The 26,985-nt window shown below is 40.6% G+C and overlaps 1 protein-coding gene across 1 annotated transcript in view; it reads left to right on the forward strand.

Moving 5' to 3' along the window:
* The window catches only part of TLL2 (tolloid like 2), a 95,856-nt gene that overhangs the window by 649 nt on the left and 68,222 nt on the right, over nt 1-26,985 (forward strand). The gene's annotated exons all lie outside the window — the stretch shown is intronic.

The following is a 26,985-nucleotide window of genomic DNA, read 5'->3' on the forward strand; positions in this document are numbered from 1 at the left end:
TATGGCGTTTTTGGGCCGTTTTTACTAAGTGCGTTTTCAGATCGTTAAAAACGCATGCGAAATTACGCAATGAAAAACGGACAAAAACGCATGTGTTTTCAAAAAACGCACGCGTTTTTAAAAAACGGATGCGTTTTTTAACGCATGCGTTTTTAACGATCTGAAAACGCACTTAGTAAAAATGGCCCAAAAACGCCATGTGTGTCTTCACCCTTAGAAAGGACAGGAAGTTTTGTCCAACACAAAATTGCTATTGAGATGCAAATGGATCACACACAGGAGTTTGCATCTTTATTAATCTTTGTCCTCGGTTGTCTCGCTGCATCTTGGCAGCACATTATTAAGCAGCTATGTGATTTGTTATTAGTGGGGTCAGATTTCAGATTATAGTGACACATTGACCAATCTATTCACTTTTTGCAGCCAATCCACTGTAAGTATGCGGAATATCTATACAACTAATTGTCATGGTTCTCAATATTATTTTTTCTTTTTTACGTCTTCACTTAGACCTTCCATTATTTGGGCAGATAGATGGAAAACAAAAAAAGATGACTATAAAATATTGAAAACCAGTAACTAACTTATATTTTGCTATTAATGTAACCGTCCAGATACAATTAAATCACAATCCCATTAAAAAAAAAAAAAAAAAATGGAAATTGCAAAATGGAAGCCAAAAAGCAGATGGCACCTGGTACTTGCTTGCTAAAATACTTGCAAAGTATTGATTTAAAGGGAGTTTCCATAGACACATTCACCTTTACATTTGTACTTTACTTGTGACCTGAGATTCAAGTTTCTGCAGATACTTCAATTGCTACCCCCTATCCGGCACCGTGTGTACTGGCTGTAAAACATGGCCATTTACCGTCCGTTTTTTTCTAATGGCTCTACATGGCTACTCTGAATGCAATACTTTTTAATGGATGGATTGTTAATTTGGACAATGCTACTGATCCGTTTAAAAGTAGAGCATGTTAAAGTGAGAACCATGTTTTTTTTTCCCTCATAGATTATAGTTTGAGGATCTGTGAAAACGGATGCCATACAGAGGCAAATTGTCTGTGAGAAACTGAAGAAAACATCAGTTTGTCATGGATGAGAATCGGCTCGTTCATGTCCATCTAGCCTTGGGCTTGGTATTATAGCTTGGTATTGTTAATTAAAATGAATGGGCAGCACGGTGGCTGAGTGAGTAGCACTTCTGCCTTGCAGCGCTGGAGTTCTGGGTTCAAGTCTCACCCTGGTCAACATCTGCAAAGAGTTTGTATGTTCTCTCTGTGTTTGTGTGGGTTTCCTCTGGGTGCTCAGGTTTCCTCCCACACTCCAAAACATACTGTTAAGTTGTTTACATCGTGAGCCCCATAAGGACACGGACCAATTTGTCATGCTTTGTGCAGCACTGCGTAATCTGTGTGCACTATATAATTAAAGAATTATTATTATTATCTGTAAAATTGAATTGAAGGAAAATTGAACCATAGACATGATATAACTGATGTAAAAGTGCCATTGAATGTACAAGTCTCCCTGGTCCTGCCAGTCACCTGTTCTATATACTGTGGACTTGTATCGTTATGGGGGAGTGAATAAATTATAATACATGGTGTTTTGAGGCTCTTCAGTGGCATAGCCGGTGTGCCGCAGACTGATTACCTTAATTTGTATAACTCTAGATTGTCGGAATCGTGGTGTATGCAGTAATAATAAAAGAAGTTCCTCAGGAACTTCTTGGTCGGACTATTCTACCATCAGTAAAACTCATGGTAGATGTCCATTAATGATTCTGACGCTAAATGGGACCCGATCAAATGAATAAGTGATGTCCTGTAAGTCATGTAATATTTGGTCCTTCTGTAATGGGTCTCAGTTTTAGAGGTTGTCCCTGAACAAACCTTGGGGTGGGTTACCCATAAATTATGCAATTTTCTAGGAGGGTGGTAAGATCTGCATTCTATGTTTCCAGCTTGACCCTACTGGATGATGTCTACTGTCACATTTCTGATAATGCCAGGAATCCACATAACAATTATAGCCTGAAGCGGCTCCTCAGTCTTCTCCCTACACTTTAAGGACATCTACCACCAGGTAATGGAGGCTGGAGCCCCTCAGACTCATTTGCATACAAACTTTCATCCTGCTGGTAGATGTCCTTGTTGCTCAATATTGCAGCGCAATCACCTTTAGAAAAACCTATACTCTGCATTTGAAGGACAAGGAATTTTGGTAGCAATAAATCCTGTGTATGGAATATTGGCTCTGCATGGTGGGGATGTAAACCGATATCCATTAGGTCTCCTTTGTGTATTCAAGTTTATAATAGAAGGTAAACACAGCCCAGCTACTAATTGGGGTAAACTACTGACAAATAGCCGTAATCTGTGAATAATTAACCATCTTGTCCTTACGAGAGGTGTCTGCTCATATTTTGTAGGCATAGATCCTAAGCAATGATCTTCTCCTTAGCTGAGAGTGTTGTTATTTTAAACTGCTGGTGTTGGTGGAATTAACCAAATATTGTTTGGGGTTTGATTTGCAAAAACCACTAACTTTCTTCTGGCAGGTGATACTGTAAGTCACTGTGCCTGTAGGTGACCCTTTCTTCTCTTTTCATTTTGAACATGTGTATAAGCAATCAAACCATGTATGTCTGTAACGAGTTAGAGGAGTGGACTTTTTTATGTGCATCAGTAATGTGTCTACATCACCAAAAAATCAAGAGAGTTTAATGTAAAGAAATGTCTTCAACACATCTTCTGGATTTAAAGTTAAGTTAAAGTTGGGCAAATGTATAGAGTTAAGAGTTTTGCTATAATTTGTACTTTCCCTGCTCTGGCTCCCTGTTTCCATTTTGCAGTGATACTTGGTCTTGGTCAAAGGTCTTCATAACACCTTGACAGAAACAATGGTGGTCACAGAACTCGCTTCGAGACAATTATTGGCCTCTTTGGATCATGGAACATTACTTCCCGTTAAAGGACATCTACCACTAGGATCAAGGATTGTAAACCAAGCACTCTGACATACTGGTGTGTGTTCCCTCTAGCAGGAAGCTTTAAGCTTCAGACTCCATTTACATCTATGGAGCCTGGAGCCCCTCAGGCTCCTTTGGATAATTTGTAAAAACAAAAAAACAGGTCATAGGAAGCTAAAAGAATATCTGAACCTTCCAGAGGGGGCACACACCAGTATGTCAGTGTGCTTGGTTTACAACCCTTGATCCTGGTGGTAGATTTCCTTTAAATCACAATTGACATCCCATGGCGCGGGCAGGCCACGGATTAGGTGGAGCAAAACCACAGCAGTTCTGATCTACCACATGAAGCCACCAACAGGGGCGTAACTTTAGGGGGTGCAGAGGTTGCAATCACACCTGGGCCCAAGAGGCTTAGGGGCCCTTATGGTGTCACTTTCCCATATGAGAAGACTGTTACTATAAACCATACATTATAGTCGGGGCCTGGCACAGACTTTGCACTGGGGCCCATCAGCTTCTAGTTGCGCCACTGGCCACCAATATCATAAATGCCACTTAGCAGGAAAGAAGCCCTGTTACAGATTTTGCAGTGGGGTCCCACAAGCATAATGGTATACCACTGGTTCTGAGGGGAGATGCGCCATAGGGAGTGGTATCTTCAAGTGACTTGTGGTCTTAAAATATCGGCAAATAGGGCGCCTTTATTGGAACGGTCATTCCGATAATTTGGTGACCAGTGATCAGAATTTGTTGAATAATTGCAACATTGTGTAACCAGGATAATGGGCTTCTGGCAAATGCACCTTATGATGATGACCTATTCATTCATCCCCATACAGCAGTGATGATCACTGGTCTGTGTACATGCTCTGCCCAGCCAAGTGTGTATCGATGGGAAGAATAGCAGTCGGCCAGATAAGCAATATTTTTTGACATTCTTCTATCAAAACATCTGTAACAAACTATTGCACACATTGCAAGCCAACCTGTAATCAGGAATGTGATTTTTAGCTGGTGACTGGTTCCAGTAGCCTATCCTATGCTGATTTTAATGCCTTTATCAGCATTCTGAATAATTTCATTACTGTATAAAACTTTATTTCACATTACCTGGCTCTTTGACAGCAGTGTGTAGTGAAGTTTGAGGCATGGGAAATGGTTTCAGCAGCCTATGTGCCTGTGTCTCAGTCTTGTCATGCATTCCTCCTCTACTCCACGCCATCTCCCACCCTCCCCTGCCTGCTCAATGCACAAGACCGGAAGTGGGGAGTAGATGAGTCTGAGACAGAGGCACACAAGCTGCTGCAGCTTAACCCCCTCCACACCCTGGTACTTGGCACACACTGCTGGCAGCGAGCCAGATAATATGAAAAAAAGCTTTATAAAGTAGTGGCAGTATTCAGAATGCTGACAAAGTCATGTATAAAATGAGTTCAGCATAGGCTATTGGATCCGGCATCAGCTAAAAATTACAAGCTAAAAGAAGTGTATTTTTAATGTAATTTTATGTTAAATAGTGTTGTGTATGTCTTAATTTTGTACTGAAGGGTTTTGTGTGAGTTCTAGAATGATTCTGCACCTAACTGAGGCTTTCTAGCGCATACAGAGCAAGTAGTTGTAGCATTCACAGCACATGTTGAGTTATCCCGGGAAGTCATGGGAAGACTCCTATTTTATTAACTTGTCCCGGTTAAGCTCCGGAATTATATAGAGGAAGGTAAATTTCCTTCATTTGGCTTTCATTGAAGCCTCTGTCAAAGTACTCCCTGCAGAGAAAACCTTGCTTTATACCCTGAATCAATGAGATTTGTGAGCCTCTGAGGATAATTTGTAATGGAAATCTTTCTGTTCATAGGCTTTTCAGAGGATGGACTGTATGTGGGTCATCTGAGGGGTTCACTGACTAATTCTTCTGTATAATGCATTATTCAGAACGTGATTCACCTCGTATTAAGACTATAGCCATTTATATCAAATGTAATATATATCATTTTGCACAGGACTGCCGCCGTACCCATTAGGCGTTTTACAGTTCCTTTGGCAACTGAACTTCTGTGCTGATGCCACAGCTTCCTCTGTTGGCTTCATCAAATTTTGGCAGGGCTTGCAGCTAAACATATGATGGTGTTTCATTAAGGTCATATTCACACCAAGCAATTTAATGTGGCTAAAAATAGATGTAGATAAATATAAGTTGTTTCCCTTTAAAAACTGCAATTGTAGTAACACCTATAAAATCCACAGTTGCAAGGATACATTTTATATTTTTTAGAATGCTGCACTACCTGAAGATTTGTTGTGCGGTAAATCCGCAACATACCGTAATATAGTGGCAAATACAACTTAAAGGGGTGGGTGTGGGATGAAACCCGGAACTGGAGCAATAAACCTTCATTCTCTAATAAGTTAAATCAAAATTTGTTCTATTTGCTTGTGCTATAAATGTATTTTTTAATCAGAAATTTTCTCTCCAGCCCCCCACTTTCCCCAAGTACTCAATGGGGGTCATTTACTAAGGGCCCGAATCGCGTTTTTCCGTCGCATTACCCGAATATTTCCGATTTGCGCCGATTTTTCCCTGAATTGCCCCGGGATTTTGGCGCACATGATCGGATTGTGGCGCATCGGCGCTGGCATGCACGCGACGGAAACCAAGGGCCGTGGCCATAAGAAAACCCGACGGATTCGGAAAAACCACCGTATTTAAAAATCGGCCCTAATATCGGAAGTTATGAATTATGGGGTCATTATAGAATATAATAATGGAGGGTCAGCATAGGGAAAAATTATGAGGGGCAACATAGGAAATAATTAATGGTGGGGGGCAGCATAGGAAATAATTAATGGTGGGGGGCAGCATAGGAAATAATTAATTATGAGGGGCAGTCTAGTAATTAATGGAGGTTAAGGGCAGCATATTTAATACTTAATTGACCCAATTAATTCGTTAATTGGGCCAATAAATAAAATAGTGCAGTATATTAAATAATTAATTGAGGGGGGCCCAGTGTATTACGGATGCAGTCACATGTACCGCTAGTGTTGTGTTTTCAAGGAATTTCTTATATGTTTTTTTATTTTTAAACTTCAGTCCGGCCCTCCAACGATCTGAGCGGATAGTGAACAGCCCCCTATGTAAAAAGTTTGGGGACCACTGGTGTAGAGTCTAATTAGCATTCTGGCTACCGCAACTCTATAAATTAGGCTCTCTACTGTTAGAAGGGTGGCCCTAGGTTGGAGTAGACAGCCTAGCCCCTCCCAAACGACTGTATAAATCTTAAAATAAGGGCATTGATTATTCAGGAACGGCTGCGTGCCAGAATTGGTGGGAAACATTGCCTAGGATGCAAAGAGTTGGATTTGGTAAAAGGTCCTCTTTAACAGATGTATTGGACCTTAACTGTACCTCCTTACAAATATATACAGGCGGTCCCCTACTTAAGGACACCCGACTTACAGACAACCCATAGTTACAGACGGACCCCTCTGCCCACTGTGACCTTTGGTGAAGCTCTCTGGATGCTTTACTATAGTCCCAGACTGTAATAATCAGCTGTAAGGTGTCTGTAATGAAGCTTTATTGATAATCCTTGGTTCCATTAGAGCAAAAAATTTTGAAACTCCAATTGTCACCGGGGCAAAAAAAAAATTGTCTATCACTACAATTATAAAATATACATTTTCGACTTGCATACAAATTTAACTGCCTATATATTAGTTTCTGTAGCTTTAGATGCACATGTATTTTAATGATTTTATGTGTCCATACTTGCAGCACCCAAAATATTCTATATCCTATATTAATTTAAATTCTTCTAGAACAGTGGTTCTCAACCTGTGGGTCGCGACCCCGGCTTGGGTCGAACGATCAAAACACAGGGGTCGCCTAAAGCCATCGGAGCCACGATTTTAATAGCATTTTTTGGCACGAATACAATATTCTTGTATATGGTTTGGGGTCACCGCAACATGAGGAACTGTATTGCGGGGTCACAGCATTAGAAAGGTTGAGAACCACTGTTCTAGAAAATGCTGCCCCCTTTCTTTTAAGCAAATAGAATTGAATCATTTAGGGCACTTTGGAGCAGGAAGGGGACGGCAGGTTGGAATATCAAATCTTTTGTCCTGGAGATGTCGCTAATGATGGTATTTAATCACCTGTCCGGCTGTGAAAAGACTTGAGAAAGGCAGGCTGTCCTGTACTGTTTACAGACCACTTCTCAAATGCTTGTTACCTTTATGACCCACAATGCAAGAATGATAAATTCACCGTGACGTCATGTGCCGAGTAGAAGGAAGCCACAGAGATTGTGCATTGATGCTGATGGAAGTTGTTAATCAATTACTCTGAAATTGTGCTTTTATGAACTTTGGAGTTTTCCTCTTGTAATCTTCGCTTTGTAATCTTACTGCCTTACAGATTTAAGCGGAGGCAGTGTAGTTTTGTGAAACATATGTTCTTCTTTTAACTACAGTTAAAGGAATTTTAACAAAATAAAAAGTTAAAGGAAATCTTCCATCAAAATCCATAATGATAAATCAGAAGCACTTACTCATGGATCCAGGCACCGTGACTTTGGTAATCTTCTTATATTTGTTATCCATGGCCTCCTTTTCTTCTCATATGTAATAAACATGCTAAAATTATGCTAATGAGTAAGACTCCGGCTTCACAGGTTGTTACACTGCCTCCCATCCCCCCTTGTTCCCTCTCTACTTTACCCCTCCCTATTCCTGATGTAATCAAACGGCAGAAGTGGAAGTTACATCAAACTGCACATGGTTACAGCTGGTGAAGCTGCAGCATGGAGGGGCTCTGGTAACTTCCCTTTTTGGCTCATTAGAATACTATTAAAAGTTGATTTTAGAAGGAAGGAAAACATGGATAAGTATAAGAGACCACAGTTAAGGTGACTGGATTAATCAGTTAGTGTCCCTGTCTCTGAAGCTACGTGGTTCTTAGTTTTGTCCCAATCTGCATTCACATTCTGTAGGCTTCCGAGCTGAAACCTCTCAGGGTTCTCTGCCTCCAGGAGAAGATTATAGTTACATGTCTGTTTTCTGGTCTCTTACAATGTGCTAGTGTCACTTTTTTCTGCACTAAATTAATGCTGTCTTATGTATGTATTCCTGCATGGTCTTACCAGCTTCCTCTTGCTATGGATATGACAGATAACCTACAACAACCTTGAATTAGATCTAGGGGTCTGTTCAAAATGCCTATCTAGGCAAATTATCAACCCAGCTACAAAAAATGGGGAAAGAATAAGAACAGGCCAAGCTGGGGAAAAAATGGCTAGGAGTTGGGAAACCCTGAGCACGTGCTCAGTTAATGGATAAATGGCTTCCAATTTAAAGGAAATCTGTCACCGAGCCGCATTGCTTCTAAACCACCAAATATACCGTATTTAGAAATCAAAGGTGCGCCTTTATAGTCCAGTGAGCCTTATATATGAACCGTACTTACAGACAACAGCTGCCTTGAACTGTGCACAGGTCTGCCACCTGCTGGTCATTCATCCTCATAATCAGGTGCGTTTTATAATCCAGTGCACCTTATATATGAACTTAGACGTTTTAGCAGGCATTTATTGATGGTGCGCCTTATAATCCGGTGCACGTTATAGTCAGAAAACATAAGGTACAGTATTTTTCGATCCATGGCTTTTTAAACCACAGGGTATGGTCTGTGGAACAATTCACTGAAGAGATCTTGCATAGCAATGCAGCAAGTCCTGCTACAATTCTTAACTCCAGAGCTTCTTCCTTGATGTAAAAGTGGATGTCACATAGTTGACATGAGGCTAAAAAATACTTTTACCCCTCCATGGAATTAAAGTTTTTGCACACACACAGATTAAAACTGGAAACTCTGTGCTTATAAGTATTAAAGGACACCTGTCATCAGGTCTGTGTCACTAGTTCTGTCACCTCTACCTGTTGGAGCAGCTCACAAGGATCCATCCCAGCCTTTATCTAGTAATTTTACACATTAATCATTGTAAAATCATAATTTCTTTATTATGTAAATGAGGCTGGTCACATGTCAGAGGCAGTGATGTCACTCCTGTTACCCCTCCCCTCTCCTCCCCCTGCTCATGTCTGTGTGTAATGTATAGTAAAGCATTGCTAATGTGTGTGCTGCATCTGCTGACATGCTGCATCCTCCTAATACACAGAGACGGACATCAGCTACACAAGTACCTGACATGTTCTGCTATAACATGGCTGCCTGGAGCTGCTGTATCTGTCCTACACACACCCAGGCTGCAGGGGGCGTGGCCTCCAGCAAGCACATAGAGCAGCCATCACATCATTATACAGCCACTTATCATTATACAGGCTGTCAGTCATGCACTGGGGGTGTGGCTGTGCCTCCCACTCATGAATAAGGTGGACAGCTTGAATATGCTAATGACTCATTGGACATTTCACAGGTCATTTGCATACAGCTTTAGGACCTCATTGCTTAGGTTTACAGGCATGTAGAGGGACAATGAAGGGATAGAGGCAATGCTTTCTAATGGCCGTTTATGAAAATATACTTAGTTTAGGGGGTTATTTTGAATGACGGGTTCTCTTTAAGGTTCATAAATGTTCTTGCAAAAAGGGCTAGTGACACAGGGCTGTGGCTTAAAATACTTCAGATGCATAGAATTTATCATCCAGACTCAGCCATTGTGAATATCCAGCAAACTTTTTGACTATCTGGTCTTACTTTTGCTCCATCCAAATTTTTTTGTTTAGTAAAACTTTACTTTTGTGTTTAACTGGGATAACAATAGCATGGTGTGTAAATATTTGGCTCTCATAGGGTCACAAACTCATTGAGCAAATGCTATTAAAGTAAAGAGGCTCCAATCCTACAACTAGCCAAGGGGCTATATAATGGTCACATACACTGTAGTACTATGGCTAAGAGTGCGATGTTCTGAATGAAATATTCTCATTGAATACTTTGTTCGGACAACAAAAGCACAGAAGATCATCAATGAAAATCAAATTTATTAACCAATGGAGGCCTGGATTTGGAGTCACCCACAAAATTAAAGTGGAAAAAGACACTTCAGGCTGATCCAACTTTGATGTAATGTCCATAAAATAAGACAAAATGAGGCTCCGTATTGTTTGTGGCCTCCACGTGCCTGTATGAAGTCCCTACAATGCTCAGCATGCTACTGATGATGTTGTGAATGGTCTCCTGAGGGATCTTCTGTGGGTTGTAGAGTCCATCTCCTGCTACCATGAGTATGAAAGCACCACCAACATTCAAAATTGATCAAAACATCAGCCAGAAATCATAAATACTGAGAAGTGGTCTGTGGTCCCCACCTGCAGAACCCCTCCTTTGAGTGTGTCTTGATAATTGCCTGTAAAATTGATTGTCAATCAGTGTTGCCTTCTAAGTGGATAGTTTGATTTCACAGACGTGTGTTTGTCTAATAATTTCTTCTAACATCACATTTAAGTTCTGTTTCCATGGCCATTTTCTATGCAATGCTACAGCAGTGAGTTGCCAACTGGGGAACTCTGTCTTTTATTGATTGTTTCATGTTTATGGAGCTTGGAAAAAATCCTTCTTTCCACCCCTGGCATTTTGTTGATTGTAAATTGGCCTCTGGTAAAGGGATTACCTGCTGGTACATCTATGAGTGGATATTTTAAGTGTACCCAACCTTTCAAGAAACTTTACAGAAATCAGTAGGCCAGTGTGCACAAATGAGTACTACTGTATTTCTAGTTTGATTTCTTCTTTGTGGTGGTGTTCGAACACTTATCTGCTTCAACATGCTACTCCCCCTCCCATCCTTTTAAAACTGCTATGTTTTTAACACTTAAGTAAGTTTCTGTTTGCTTGTTAGCAAGATGGAATTTAAAGGAAACCTACCCTGAGAAATCTATCAAAAGTAGATCTAATGGTAGATTCCTCCTGGCTGCCTCTGCTCTAATCTGTAATTTTAATAATCCTGGAACCTAATCTAACTTAATAGTTAAAATAAAGTAAAAAAACTTTATTTTAGTAAAATGTAAATTGACTGCAGAGGCTACTGGGGCGTGTACTAGCCTGGTCGAGCACTGGGAGCTAAGGCTACTCCACACCCCAGCCTCTGCAGTTAATTTACATATTACTAAAATGTTTTTAACAAGTGGGGTTGTCACAGGTGCACCCGTGTGCCTCAGTGTGTCTCTGGAGCCCGGCTGCAGCCTTGCACACTTTCCCTTGCTCCAGCGGCGGTTCCCGTGCTTTGTAAGATTTAAAGGGCCAGCGCACCAATGATTGGCGCTGGCCGGACGCCTGTCCTGACAGACAGCCTCTTCCTGTGTCCTTTTCCGGATCTTTGTGCCTCATGCCCCAGAGAAAGCTTTCCAGTTGTTCCTGTGTTTTATAGTGATTTCCCGTTGTGACTTTGATTCCTGTTTCTGACTTCAATTCTCTGCCACCTGTTCTGACCTTCTGCTTTCTCCCTGACTCTGATCCTGTGCCGCCTGTCCTGACCTTCTGCCTGACCACGACTCCGCCTCTGTCTGACGATTTTGTACCTTACCTTGGCCACCACTGCGAGCAAAGTCGAGCCTGTGGTGCGACCTGGTGGTACCACGCCTCAGCAAGACCAACCCACTTTGCGGCGGGCTCTGGTAAAAACTGGTGCCACTTAGACTCCACTCTCAGGCTTATGTCACCGCTTGCGGTGGTCCAGTGGGTCCACTACCACTGACCATGATGGAGGTTAGGTTCCAGGATTATTAAATTACAGATTGGGGCAGAGACAGCAGGAGGAATCTACCATCAGATCTACTTCCGATAGTAGATTCTTCATTGCAAAGTTTCTGGTGTTCACTATTTCATACAAAGTTTCTTAAAAGGTTAGACCATTTAAGAATGAAGGGCTTAGACTCCAGAATAGTAGTAGTCTTAAAGCGGTATTCTCATCTGGGCGCTCACATTCAGTTTCATTAATCTGCCATATGTAAACATTTCTTCAATTGGATGTTATTAAAAAAAATGTACCTGTGTGAAGATAATTTATCATAAATGTAGTCATGTAGTCCCTTAGAAACGAGAAAGCTTCCTCGGATACGACCACCTCACACTCTGGCAGCGGTGGCCAGACATGCGCTAATGAGCTCTGCCTGGCCACCTGGATTCAGCGATCATTACCACAGGGCGGCTGTAGGACATGCAATAACTCCCAGACATTTAATATTCAGAAACCTTTTGTTTCTTTGTGCAATCTCTCCAGCAGACGTGGCCGTAACCAAGGACTCAGTCTTGTTTCTAAGGGATCATATGACTACATTTATGATAAATTATCTTCACACAGGAACATTTTTTTTAATAACATCTAATTGAAGAAATGTTTATATATGGCAGATTAATGAAACTGAAAGTGAATGCCCAGATGAGAATACCCCTTTAAGCAGGGCCGATTCTAGCATATTTGCTGCCTGAGGCGAATATTAAAATGCTGCCCCCCCCCCCCCCCCGCTCCCTGTTAAGTAAATGCTGAAAACTTTACTAACAATTAACAACCCTACAGACAGCTCCCTGACACTGTGTGACTGACTACAGGTTCTGGGAGTTATTAGTGACATCTAGTACCTTATAGATGACAATCTCTTCCATCAGGGGGACTTTATTCCGGGTTCTCCAATCCATGACGTATCACTGCTGAGTTCATGGCCAGATATCTTCAGCTCCGTGCAGCATCAGATTTTCATCTCGCCTCATGGCAGATGCGGCCCTGCCTTTAAGGATTCAAGTCCAAGTCAAACTTTAGGTTACAAAAAGACACTGGGTAAAATAACATATAACCCTTCAAAACTGCTTTTGTAATGTATGGAAAACCCACAGATAATAGAGGTGACACCGAGAACTTCAAAGATCAAATAATTCTCTTGATTGTCACAGGGACTAAAAGAAATACCATATATACTCGAGTATAAGCCGACCCGAGTATAAGCTGAGACCCCTATCTGTATCAGTTCTATATTTATATTTCCATTTTATGTGAACTGATGTCCATAGATTTACTGGAGGGAGCAAATTTGTTTTATCTTCTCTTGTTACATCATGACAACATATATTACCAAAAATACATATGTATATACTTCAAATATCACCTTTCTTCTGATAACATTAATTACATTGTAAACTCTAAACATTTTGGACATTATTCTTACTTCTGTGTGTGAAACTCATGTCAATCACAATGTTATCTCTGTATCTTAACTTTCAGATTAATGACAATGTCACTACAGGCGGTCCCCTACTTAAGGACACCCGACTTACAGACAACCCATAGTTACAGACGGACCCCTCTGCCCACTGTGACCTCTGGTGAAGCTCTCTGGATGCTTTACTATAGTCTCAGACTGCAATGATCAGCTGTAAGATGTCTGTAATGAAGCTTTATTGATAATTCTTGGTCCAATTACACCAAAAATTTTGAAACTCCAATTGTCACTGGGGCAAAAGAAAAAAAATTGTCTAGAACTTCCATTATAAAATATACAGTTTCGACTTACATACAAATTCAACTTAAGAACAAACCTCCAGACCCTATCTTGTATGTAACCCGGGGACTGCCTGTACATGTTTTACCAGCCTGTAAATTGCTAAATTTTTGTCGTTAATCTCCACAGCAGGAGGAGTAGTTGCTGACTCCGACTCTAGGCGATATTTGCTTGTGTTGGGTGCTTAAAATTCTATCCAGTGTAGGACTCGGATTACAATATATAGATTTAGTTTATACCCCTTTTGTACAGAACCAGCAGCTGTGAACAATCTAGTAGCAGCTGCTAACATTCTACTGGCTCACTTATAAAGCCTGGAGACCAGGAAACCCTGATTTTCAACCGTGCTGAGTACATTCCAGGGGTTTCAGCAGTTAACTCTCGAAATCACTGTGGAAAAATTGTTATAGCCTCCCAGGGATAGAGGGACATTTTTTAAAAAAAATTTTTTTGCTGCACTTACTGCTATTTTGGCAGCAATTCAATAGAAAAATGCTCTAAAAATAATATATAAAAAAGCATAAGTAAATCAATTAAAAAGCAAAGACTGTTATCAACCTGCTAATAATGGTTCTTTTCTGCTTCACCACCTTGCCCACATGATATTTTATACTTTATATAAAGTCAAGGATTCTTAAATAATATTTGTTAGTGGCAGCATTGGGAAAATCAAATTGTTAATGGTAATTGTAACATAAATAAAATGTAACAAAGAGATTGTGGATTTTTGCTGATATACGGTAAGCGTTATATGCCTTCATGTTTTGTAAATGCATATTTGGACCCAATAAAAAGTTTCTAAAAAAAAAAAAAAAAATTAGATTGTGGATGTGTTACAAAACGCTCAAAAAATATTAAAATGTATTTTATGAATGAATCATGAACAGACAAGACATACCAGTGTTAAAATTAATTACAATAGTACTAGAAAAAAGCACAACAATTTGGTCGATAATAAATCTTAAACGCTGAAGGCGTGACCCAGAATATGTAATACGTAAGCCAGATTTCTGACATGTTCCTACAAAGGAGATCTAGGACATATCCCTATGTATGCTCATGCAGTAGTATACACCTTCTGCCTATCGCTGCATTTTTCCATCCATTTTTCCATATATATGCTTAGCCAGGGCCATAATAGTTTATGGAGTGGAGGAGCGGATGCAACTTTATTGCATCTATCCACTGCCTGAGTTTTAAGCTCTGGGGGGTCCCCAGTTATGTTTCTGTCCATATAAGGACAATTACATCACTATGAAGAAACCCAGATGACTCCTCCTCCAGCTTTGGCGCAGTAGCACATGTCCCACTGCATGAGCATACATGGGGATACTTCCTAGTCCTCCTTTGTAGGGACATGTCAGGAATCCGGCTACTGTATCCTTACAATAGAGGGCTAAAACAAAGCTTTAGTCCTTAGAAAATTACCAACAAAGGACTTGTGGATAAACACAATGTAGCTGAAAATGATTGGATTGTGCCACAGCTTTCATTGGTGATTTCAGTATCACAAGATTGCAATTTTCAATTTTTCAGCGTCGGACTGGGATGCCTAGGGCCCACCAGTGACATTTTATCTTGGAGCTCACCTCTGTACAGCTACTTGTAGCTATCAATATAATGTTAGTACTGATTATTCTGTAGCCATTTGAATTAATCTTTATTAGTTGTGTTTAAATTTAACATATATAGGAAGGAATTTATCAAGACTTGCATCAAGTCACAATTTCTGATGCAAGGCAACTTTCTTGCCCCTTATGCCACTTCCACCTGATACACTTGCTCTTGGCACAGACAAGCGTGCTATTAAATGACAACTGGGGCTATAGGTCTCAACTTCTTAATATATCTGGTGGGACCATGGGAACAGCAAGCGGAACATTATGCCCGAAGATATTTCTATTGACCAGGAAAATGTATATATTTCTTTTATTTTAATTGCAATAATTTTGCACCACAGTATACACTTTATGCATTGGTTTATGTATATTGTGACCAGTACTCAAAGCGTTGTTTTTGCTTCTTATTGAAAACCTTTAATCACAGCTTTTACTGTGTGTAGTACCTTAAAGTTCTTTTGGGCTCACTGTAGTCCTGTACTCTATGTAATGCTGGTTGGAATCTAAGGGTTACGGCACACTGAGCCAAGTCAAGATACAGGCTGAGGTTGTTACCAAAAACAAAGTACATGTAGCAAAATTGGAGTGGGCACTAATTGGGAGGGAACACAAGAGATCCTGGCTCAATCCCATTGAATCTGGGTACTCTATGTGCAGGGACAGTGGCATCAATACCCGTTAAAGATGGTAACTTGGTGGCGCTGTGTATCAACTGTAGAAAAGACTATTGTAAACCCCAAAAACATGTAATTTCAGGTGGCTTCTGCTGTAAATAAATCTTTTTCTGATTCAATTCTGTGTTGTGGACAAAGCACTTTGGAGGTATTGAAACAGAATGTATCATACCTTACACATGTGTCCTTCCGCTCAACTCTTAGGCTACATTCACACTAACGTATGGAGGAAGTATATACGGCCGACGTATATACGGCCGATATACGTCCTCCATAGAAGTCAATGGGCGCACGGCACCCTACGGGAGCGGTACGGTGCCGCGCACGTGCGTCACCGTACCGCTCCGTACCCGGGAAAAAGATAGGACCTGTCCTATCTTTACCCGTAGTACGGCGTCGTGCGCCATTAATTCCTATGGAGAGGGGTGGGGGTGAGCTGCGCTCACCTCCTCTCCCCGTACACTGCCGTTGCCCACTACGGTACGGGCGGGCAACGGCAGTGTGAATGTAGCCTTAGTCTTTTAGGGATGATTGAAGTTGCTGAGGACAGTGCTGACTTTGATCTTCCTCCTATGGACCCCGCCTTATGTGCCTTATGGTTAAATGAAAGCTACCATGAGGAATCTGTCAGAAGAAGATCTGAAGGTAGATTCCTCCAGTCTGCTTCTACCCTAATCTGTAATGTAATAATCCTGGAACCTAACCTAACTTGTTAAAAAAGCTTTATTTTAGTAATGTGTAAATTACCTGCAGAGGCTACTGGGGCGTGTACTATCCTGGTCGGGCACTGGGAGCTAATGCTACTCCACGCCCCAGTAGCCTCTGCAGTTAATTTACATGTTACTAAAAAAACATTTTTTTAAATCAGGTTAGGTTCCAATATTATTACATTACAGATTAGCGTAGAAACAGACTGGAGGGATCTACCATCAGGTCTCCTTCTGATAGTAGATTCCTCAAGGTAGGTTTCCTTTAAGAAGCAGGCAGAGGTTTCCCAATGCAATAACAGTTGGTCGCGTGGGGTTACTGTAGATAAGTCGGCTTTTCTTAAAAATACTGTTTAATGAGCTGTGTTGCAAAATGTATATTTGTCAGCATTTAAAATATTTGTGGTTGTGATCCCTCTGAATGTTCACACTTGTCCGCTCATCCTCCTAATCACCTGTCTTGGCTGAAGAAATCGCTTGGTGCAGGGAATTATTTCATCATATGGCCTTGGATTTACTATTGCACAAACCTGGCCTCTTTTCATTCTGTTTCTATAACACCCATGTGTATGTGATTTTTCTCTTCTTTTCAGAGCACTGAGCTTTTCTTGACAAACTGCGTGATATGGATTTGCATAGGACTTTGGAAAGGGCTGGCCCTGGGGGTGAATGAGCTTGGCAATGAACTCAATGGATTAGTGTGGAGACAGAAAAATAAAAGAATCCCGAGGATGGTTGCTGAAGTAATCAAAACAAAGCGGCGTAAAGAGGAAAATTAGTAAAACTAGAACATGTTCTAGTCTTGTGTAGAGCTGATATGTATTCTAATTCTTAATATCCAGCGACCCTTCTAAACTGTTCTTGTTCAGTTGTGTTATCAGGATCAAAGAAAAGTCTGGAATCGTAACACTTTTTTTTTCTTTTAAAGTGTTCAAATTTTGGCTCTGAAAAAATGATTGGGAAAATTTGTAAAAGTGACCAATGTTAAACCAAAAAAAAAACAAAAAAAAAATATATATATATATACAGGCAGTCCCCGGGTTACGTACAAGATAGGGACTGTAGGTTTGTTCTTAAGTTGAATTTGTATGTAAGTCAGAACTGTATATTTTATCATTGTAATCCCAGCCAGAACTTTTTTGGTCTCTTTGACAATTGGAGTTTAAAAATGTTGGGTTGTCATAAGAATCAATATTAACACTAAAGCTTCATTACAGACACCTGTGATAACTGTTACAGTTGTTTATTGTAGCCTAGGACTAAAGTACAATAAATTACCCATATCCAGAGGTCCGTTTGTAACTAGGGGTCGTATGTAAGTCGAGTGTTCTTAAGTAGGGGACCGCCTAGCTGCATGTAAAGGGTTAAAAGTCCTCTACATATAACCAAAAATTATCTTTGAAAGAGAAGAGTCATCTTTTCCTCTGGGTTGCCAGTGAACCCCACCTCCTTCTTTTTGATTGACAGCTCAGTGGGGCACATGTATCAAACTTTTGGCTTGCCTTTTTCTTAAGACTTTTCCTAGTGCACGTGCAACTATTTTTTTGTGCCCAAGACAGTTTAAAGTTTGCCATTGTCTTGTTTCCTGCAGTGTGCCTTGAGTTATCACCTGTATCCAGATGTGGAGGTTGCGACTTTTTCAAAAAGTTGCATATTTTGCTGCGAATCTAAAGTTGCCCCTAACCAGGCGTAGAATTTAACTTAGAACTGGTTGCAACTTTTTAAGACTTTTTTGGTACTTTTTGTTTTCAAAAGTCACAAATTCAATAAAGACCAAACGCCAAATTTTTTTCAATAAGGAAAAAAGATGGACAAAGCTAGACTTATTTTTCATGTGCCTTAATGTCTATTCAAATCTCAGCCTGAGCAGTCTGGAAGCCCTCTCCCTGTCCTGACCAGAATGCTCTCCCTCTCACCGCATGGTGTATTTAGCAGTGAGCACTGAGTGGGAAACTGCAGATCTTGTCACCATTTAATGCACCCTGCGTTGGGCGGAGCCAAGAGTGTTGGGTGGAGTTAACCTACATAAAGACAGAAAAAGTTTGGGGAATGATGTTACTGGTCGGAGGAGGCAGAATTAAGCCGGGACTCCTAGACTGATCTTCTCCACAAAGGCACAGTGGGGAAGGGGGGGGGGGAATAGTAAATTTTTATTTGTGCCTGTTCTTGATGAAAGGTTCCCTTCAATACTAAAATGTGTTTGAAAGTCTTTAACTTCCTTGATCATACATCTCTGCTTGGGTTTAAAGTTGAAGAACACATCTTTTGAAAATGTATAATTTATAGATACATTTATATTCATCACAAATGGAACTATTCGAAAAGCTTCTTTAGAGAACCTAGATACATGAACAATAATTGGCAAGGTCCTGGTAGGTATTTTTGAAGGTGTTCATATGATTGCATTACAGTCTCGCCACCAGCGTGAACTATTATCAAAAGGTTGGATTAATCTGCCTGCCTCAGAATTCAACCATTATAGTTCTTTACTGAACTTTTATCTATGGACAAAGGACCAGCAGCTTCTTAGACCCTTAAAGGCTAAGAATATCTTTTGGCTTCCCTTGAGTTAAAATTGCTTTGAAGAAGAACTCTCGTACCACACAGACTCTCGGCAGGGGAACTCACAATCTCCAGTAAGTTACTGCTGATGATTAAATAAGCTCCGGTCACGCAGTTGTAGGAGATGATGGCTTGGCATCCTTAGTCTATACTTTATAGCATTATATACATTTTCTCCAGGGACCGGTAGGTGGGGAGATGAGGTCTGGTGTCTAGACAAAAAATGTATGTTTGCACAACCCCCTATAACTGCTTGTACACCTAACTTAAATTGTTCCACTTCCTGAAGAAGCGCACCCCCCATTGATATTGTCCCCTTTCTGGTTTGAAGCCTTCACTTCTTCCATTGTCCCTTTTCCTGTAGCATGCCCCCTTTCAATGTCCCCTTTCCTGTAGCTGTCCCTCACCCTGGTTCCAATGTCTTCTTTCCTGTAGTGTCCCCTTTCTTCTAGCATGCCCTCTTCCTTTTGCGGTTGATCTCTGTAAAAAAAAAAAAAAAAATCCAATACTCACCTTCCACGTTTACCCTGCAGCTGTCTGCTCTTTCTTCTATTCCGCATTAATGCACGACTCTATTGTTAGCAGATATGTTCGGCCGTGGCTCTGGACCAGGTGCTCAGTGACCCACTCCGTGGCTGTGGCCCAGTGGTTGGGAAACACTGGTATAGCAAAATCTAACAGTCAAGATGATGTCCAATTAGAACAGACAGAATAATATAGTACACATCTCTTGTGTCCAGTGCAGTCAGATACGGTGTGTAGGGATGGAAATAATTGTTGCTGGAGTCCTTCTATAGATGCAGTTTTCACCTCATGGCTATGAAAAAATGGACTCTCAATCCAAGTCTTCACCTCTGCTACATCATGGAGAGCTATCTTCACTGAGCTACGTTTTAGCCTCTGTAGCAGGATCCTTGTTCTTACAGCTCTTCCTTGATCCTACAGCTTTCACTCAGAGCAGAGGGGATGTGCTATGAACATCTGCTGAAACCTGTTCCTACTTTTTACTCATAGGGCTTGTAGTAATTCAGGCAGATGGAAGGGTTGTTTTAGGATGCTGCTGCCCACACCAACTCAGTACAGTACTAGCACAAGTTCACCCCTGTAGTGATCGCTCCCTCCATAGTCAATCAAGAATCTCTACTCCCTCAAGCGGACACTTCTGCTGATGAATGTGATTCCCTGTAGATGATCACTTTTCTTTCAACATTTCTACATCTCCTGGGTTGTCATCCACCTCTTGTGTTCTTGTGTGAGCTGAGATAGTAGACAGGGATATCTACTTTATCCCATTTCTTTGATTCAGCAGAATAGGCGGCTAGGTGAAAGGGTTGTACAAGCTCTGCAGCAGCCAAATGGTAGGCAATTTTTATGACCTCCATTAAGAGCTTAATCTATTTCGATGAAAAGGTATCTATATCATTTAACTGCTTAATGGCCACCTGTCACCAGCTTTTACTGCACCATACGACCAGATATAAATCCAATTTTTGCCTTTTTCTTTAACTGCATATATCTGTGGTTCTGTAGCTTAACCCCTTTGCTCCCCAAGGCCCAGGCCCTATGAGTGGTTCTAACTTTGGAATGCTTTAACATATCCAGGAGATATGCAATTTTATTTTGGCCACTCACTGTACCTTAAGAATAATGGGGCAAATTTACTTACCTGGTCCTGTCGCGATCCCCGATCCGGACGGTCCAACGAAGATGAAGGCCGGCGCGATTCACGTAGTTTCCTGCATCTGTCGCTTCCCCCCTGAAGTCCGCTTGAGTTCACCTTCTTCTTCCTGATGCATGCAAGTGCATTGTCTTGCGACACATTTTGATTTTTAAATCCCACGCGTAGTCCGAATCCGTTGGGTTGTCCGACGGCCATGTCCCCGATTTGCGCCGCATGAAAGTCAGAATCCGATCGCGTGTACCAAAAAACCCTGTTAAATGCGCCAAAAATTTCCGATTTCGGAAATGGGGTCCGCTGGCCCTTAGTAAATGAGCCCCAATATGTTATCTTTGTCACTACGATAACTGGTGTTAACTAATTTATGCAGTGGTGTTTTTTTTTTTTGTTTTTTTTTATCTAGAACTTTTTTTTTCTCTGAGGGGATTTGATGATCATTTTTCATATTTTATAGATTATTTTTGTTTTCATTGCGTTCTGTGTGATAACAAAACATGTAGGTGGTTTTTTGTTTGTTTTTCATAATTTTTTTTCTATGGGAGGTTGGTGTTTTTATGGGCTTTTTATTTCTTTTACATTATAACAAATTGTTAAAAAATTTTTTCTTTTTCTGTTTTTCATACCTGAACTTGAACAAGCATTTTTCTGATTACCGTACTTACTCAAGCTTCCTAATGCATTGCAACAAATATTTTATGGTGGCACATGGAAGAAAATATTTGTCCTGCGGCAAATAAGCAGTCCTCTATCTCTGTAAAGGGGGGGCGGGAGAAGTTTTGGGTTTTGGATTGCACAAAAATGCAAATGGCTCAGGAGTTACATTTATTCACTTATTTATTCCAGTTTCATGTTGTTTATCTATTATTTCTATATTAAGTAGTTACTCGTAGGCTACCTTTTATAGTATCTATAAATGTGCGTACAGATTTAAAAAGTTTTGACTTGGTGCAAGCCGTACAATACTGTATTTATGCCGTAACACAATGCAATGATCAATAAAGTTTGTTGTTGAACCATAAAAAGTTTTGACTTGGTTAGGTTTTGGTTAGTTTTGAAATAAACAAAACTAACTTGGTCACCATCCTGAAGGCCCACCCAGCAGTACAACCTGTTCCCCGGTGCTTCCAATTTGATTCTCCATTCATTCTGTACATTTCGTTTAAACTTCGTGTGACCGCTGATGTCAGAAATTGGCTCGGGGGGGAGCCCTCTAGAATGATGGGATTTAATTGTACAAATAATATCCACAAGGTTAAAAAAAAAAATCTGCAGCATTTTCAGCATGTCAGTTTGTTGCAGATTCTAGCTGGGGAGCCTTTTACAATGCAGAGTTGGGCATTTAATGCACGTAATAAAACCACAACCAACACCTACAGATTTCGGGATTTCTGAAGCCTTGGCATTAACACTGTAAATTTTGCTGCTATTTTGCTGCATGTACAGGTAGCCTAAAAGATCTCCTGGTGCTGGAATTGTCCTCTACACAATGTAACATTAGCTGTATATATGTTACAAATCACAAAGCTTTTATTTTCTTAACCTTTTCCTTACTGGGCCCTTTTCCATTTTGGCATTTACTTTTACTTTAATACCTATTTCCCCAAACCATATCATCTTTACAAAAAAAAGAAAATTCAAGTGTTGCCATATTTGACGCCAATAACTTTTTTTCAAACTTCAGCATCCGTGCCTGTATAAGGTGTCATTTTCTGGACCTTTGATCAATATTTAACAAAATTTTTATGCATTTGGCCGCTATTTTTTTTCGTCACAAAGTTCACTGTTTGGAATAATTGTTCTTATAGTTTGATAGAGTGGACATCCTGGCAACGATGCCTAACATGTCTAGGATTTTACTTTTTATATGTGTTCTAGGGAAAGGGAGGTTTTTATATTTTAAAAAAAAAATTTGTTTGGATATTTTTTTTTCTAAACTTTTTAGGTTATTCAATTTTTTTATCATTATTTCAGGCCCACTCCATCAGACTGTACTATAGATTGTCGTATGATAGCTATGGGAAACCTTTAACATGATTCCAGCTGTCATGGAAACCGATCGATGCCTTCTGATGACGGAGGCAGTTCTGATCGGCCAGGGTGGGGGCCCCGGGAAGTGAAGTCTGCTATGGAGCCCTTAGACTCCTAGTTACAATATTCTACAGGCAGTCCCCGCGTTACGTACAAGATAGGTTCTTTAGGTTTGTTCTTAAGTTGAATTTGTATGTTAGTCGGAACTGTATATTATATAATTGTAGCCCCAGCCAAATTTTTTTTGGTCTCTGTGACAATTGGATTTTAAAAATGTTGTGTTGTCATCAGAACCAGAATTAATAAAAAAGCTTAATTACAGACACCTGTGATAACTGTTATAGCTGTTTATTGTAACCCAGGACTAAAGTACAGTAAATTACCGACATCCAGAGGTCCGTTTGTAACTAGGGATCGTCTGTAAGTCAGGTGTTCTTAAGTAGGGGACAGCCTGTAAACTATAGTTCATAAGTATCCGTGAAAAACAGATGCCAGACTGATGCAAAGCAGCCGTGAAAAATGGTGAAAAACCTCATGCCTCCCACCAGTTCCTTAGAACTAAATGGCCTAGTGTAAAATCCCTATCTTAATACATTATCGTATACACAGACTGCCGAAATATTTGTCATGTCATTAGTTTACTGCAGATCGTGCGGTGGAATACGATCTTTGCTATGAAAGATTTGGCTCCGCCCCATGCCGCACCAGACACCCACCATTGCTGTGCTGCATTGCCGCATGGTCAATCCCCTGTGTAATTCAGCAGCAGAACAATGAAAATGTCTGCAGAGTTATGATCCGTATCATGGGGAGGAAATCAATCTTTGGACTTCAAAGGCTCTGCCCTCATACCACAAGAATAACACGGCATAAAACACATTTTGGATGGCTTCTTATGCCCATGGATCTGTCCGCCATGATGCTACGTGTGCAGACGGACAAGAAGGACAGTTTCTCTTTTCCGTGTCTTAATATAAATGGTATATAATTCTAGTACTGTAAGAGGCGTTATTTTCCATACACTTTCTTGCCACAAATACATTTTGGCTTTAATAGCCACCTGTACAGTGTATATACTGTAATTTCTCCTGGCAGAATATCAGGCCTTACAGTTTTGTTTTTGATATGAACTGAAATGGGTCCAAAATGGATGTGTGTGAAAAATCACACTTAATAAATGTGCACTTTGTACGTGTCCTGATTGTACTGGCATCATACTGAATATGCACAGATTCTGTAACATGGCAGTGTTCTTCGCCCCTGGTTATAAATAGCTTGATGAACTGACTGGGAAGTTTACAGGACTGTCAAGTAATTTGTCATATGTACCCAGTACTGTGAAAGTACAAGTGTTGGCATTTTTTACTCTTTGAGAATCCTGAGAATATTCTGCTGTGGAGATGTTTCGCACTATTTAGTTTGGGAATATATACTCAGGGATTGTATATATTTATGTTTTAAATTCTTAGGCATCATGGCAATTTTTGGCCAACCATTACCTTGTATCTCGGAAAACCTACCTCGAAAGTTAGGATGAAATTTAAACCCAACCATCAAAATAAGCCTTGAGCTACATTCACATTACCATATGGTGGACGTATGTATATCCCCCCCCCCCCATAGACGGCAACGGCTGCACGGAACAATACGGTACGAGGTTCATTTCAATGGAGAGGGGAAGGGTCACTCCTACTCCTCTCCATAGTGCTGTCCTTTTCTATTCTGTTAGATTCTGCATAAGATATTATTGCATCCGTTGCTATTAAAGGAAACTTGCCACCACGGATCTACCTATTAAGGTAGATCCGGTGGTAGGTGCCTCTAATGTATGTGAGGATAGCCCTTTTAAGGGCTAATCCTTTAGTCTTCTTTATCTTTTTTAATCTTTAATTGTGGTGATATGCTAATTTACCAAAGAGGCTACTGGGGCGTGTAGTAGCTGGAACTGAGGCTACACAGCGTGGCTACTCCACGCCCCAGTAGCCTCCTTGATCCTCCTACCCAGATATCTTCAGTTTGCAGCTACAAGGAGCTGCTCACCCTTGTCCGCCAAGCAGGCGTTCTGCGCATGTGATCTCTGGTCCTAAGTCGGAGCTACTGCACATACCCTGAAGATATCTGGGTAGGAGGATCAAGAAGGCTACTGGGGTGTGGAGTAGCCGCGCCGTGTAGCCTCACCTCCGGCTACTCCACGCCCCAGTAGCCTCTTTGGTAAATTAGCATATTACTTCAATTAAAGATTAAAAAAGATAAAGGAGACTAAAAGATTAGCCCTTAAAAGTGCTATCCTCACATACATTAGAGGCACCTACCACCGGATCTACCTTAATAGGTAGATCCGTGGTGGTAGGTTTCCTTTAATAATGTAAATGAGAAATATGTAAATGTATGTGGAAATCTGGACTAAAAATGGATATGCAGGAATGCATTCTGGTATCACAAAACTGAAGTATGGAAGTAACACATTACTGGGTTTCTCTCCAGCTGACATTTTTATGAACGAGTTGGGCCCCTGCATTGCTGTATGCCAAAAAAGTAGTGTTTAATGATGATTAAAATACGATAAATGCGACAGCCATAATAGGATCAAACATATTTGTCCATCCATCGCTATCCTCAATTTTTGATTTCCAATTCCAGGTTGCGATTAAAATGTTGAATAGAAGGATTTGTAATGTTTTTTTCTCTTAAGGACTTATGTCCCAATGTAACAAAGACGCAAGGAATGTGTTATAAAAGATAAAATTAGATGATATTGCACATCTGTCGCTGTAATGGCGAAAACAAGAACCCGATCTTGCCAAAGGACATTTGTTTCGCGACCTAGTTTGGCCTGTAATAGCCACAGATGTAACCTTGAAATTATGGAATGGTATACTTGTAACAAAGTTCTGTCAAGTATAGCGGCCCCAATGCGAGCTGAAATTATCCTCTAATCTGTGAGCGCTAATGGCCGTAAGATTGGCCATGATAAATTCCCATTGAAACGTGCAAAGTGTGCCAATAAGAAATCATTCCAGATATAACGCAGCTGTGTCTTATGTAAGCAGCAATGGAGGAACAAACAGGAAGCCGTCATGTCGGGCAATAGAAAGCATTCCGGAAATTTCTACTCATTATTACAGCGAAAATAAAACTATAAGTAAACTTTCACATTACGCTTTCTTTTATTTATGCAAAGTATTTACAAGTGAAACCTCTTTAATTCCTTGCTCTTACTTTGGGTGGCATGACTGGTAGGCAGGTAAGGTGGATACCTTGAGGGTCATTGTGCTATTTCAGTCTTTAAAATGTATTGCCGTTTCTGACATACATCCTGCTAAACTGTAGTGCCCTATAGGGTAGGGTTGCACTATAAATTAAAAGATGTCAACATGTGTTATTATTGCTTGTGTTTTAGTTGCACAAGATATCGAAAGATGAATACTTTTTTACAAGTTTGTAGTTTGACATGTGGAATATGTAATTTATGACTGTTTGGAATCCATCTATAGGATGCAAATGCCAAACTACTGGGGAATCCTTAGGCACGGCAGGAATCGGGACCCAAGTACAAGCCATCAAAAATAGCCACAGGGAAAACCCTATCTACTGACTTGGGCATCCTGGTGTGCATTACGGGCCACAAACATGGGAAATGAGCAGCAATGTCCTAGATCAGTGGTGGCGAACCTATGACATGGGTGCCAGAGGTGGCGCTTGGAGCCCTTTCTGTGGGCACCCAGGCCATCACCAGAGAGGACTCCAGATATCTTCCTCAGTCCCAGACAGCCCAGGACTTGGATTATAATTGTAGCTAATGCTCCGGCCCTGACAATTCTTCCTGTTTATGGCACCTTGGAGGGAAACTACAATGATCATCCAAATTTCTTCTATTTTCTGCTTTATTGGTGTCCTCAGGATGTCCTCGGGGTGCTGATATGAATGAAAACTGTGACAGAGCAGGGAGTATAAATCACAAATTAAATTTCTATGTTGGCACTTTGCGATTAATAAGCGGGTCTTGATTGTAGTTTGGGCACTCGGTCTCTAAAAGGTTCGCCATTACTACCTTAGATCATTGCAGCAATAGGACATGCTCTATAATTTGTGTAACTCCTGCTCATGGTGCATGCACTGTACACAATAGCATTCAATGTGGGCTGTGAATTACCTACCGTTTTTAGCAGTCTCTATTTAACCTCAGTTTATATTACTTTGTCAGGGGATGGTATTTGGCATG

This window comes from Engystomops pustulosus, chromosome 11, assembly GCF_040894005.1.
Source record: "Engystomops pustulosus chromosome 11, aEngPut4.maternal, whole genome shotgun sequence".
NCBI classification, from domain to species: domain Eukaryota; kingdom Metazoa; phylum Chordata; class Amphibia; order Anura; family Leptodactylidae; genus Engystomops; species Engystomops pustulosus.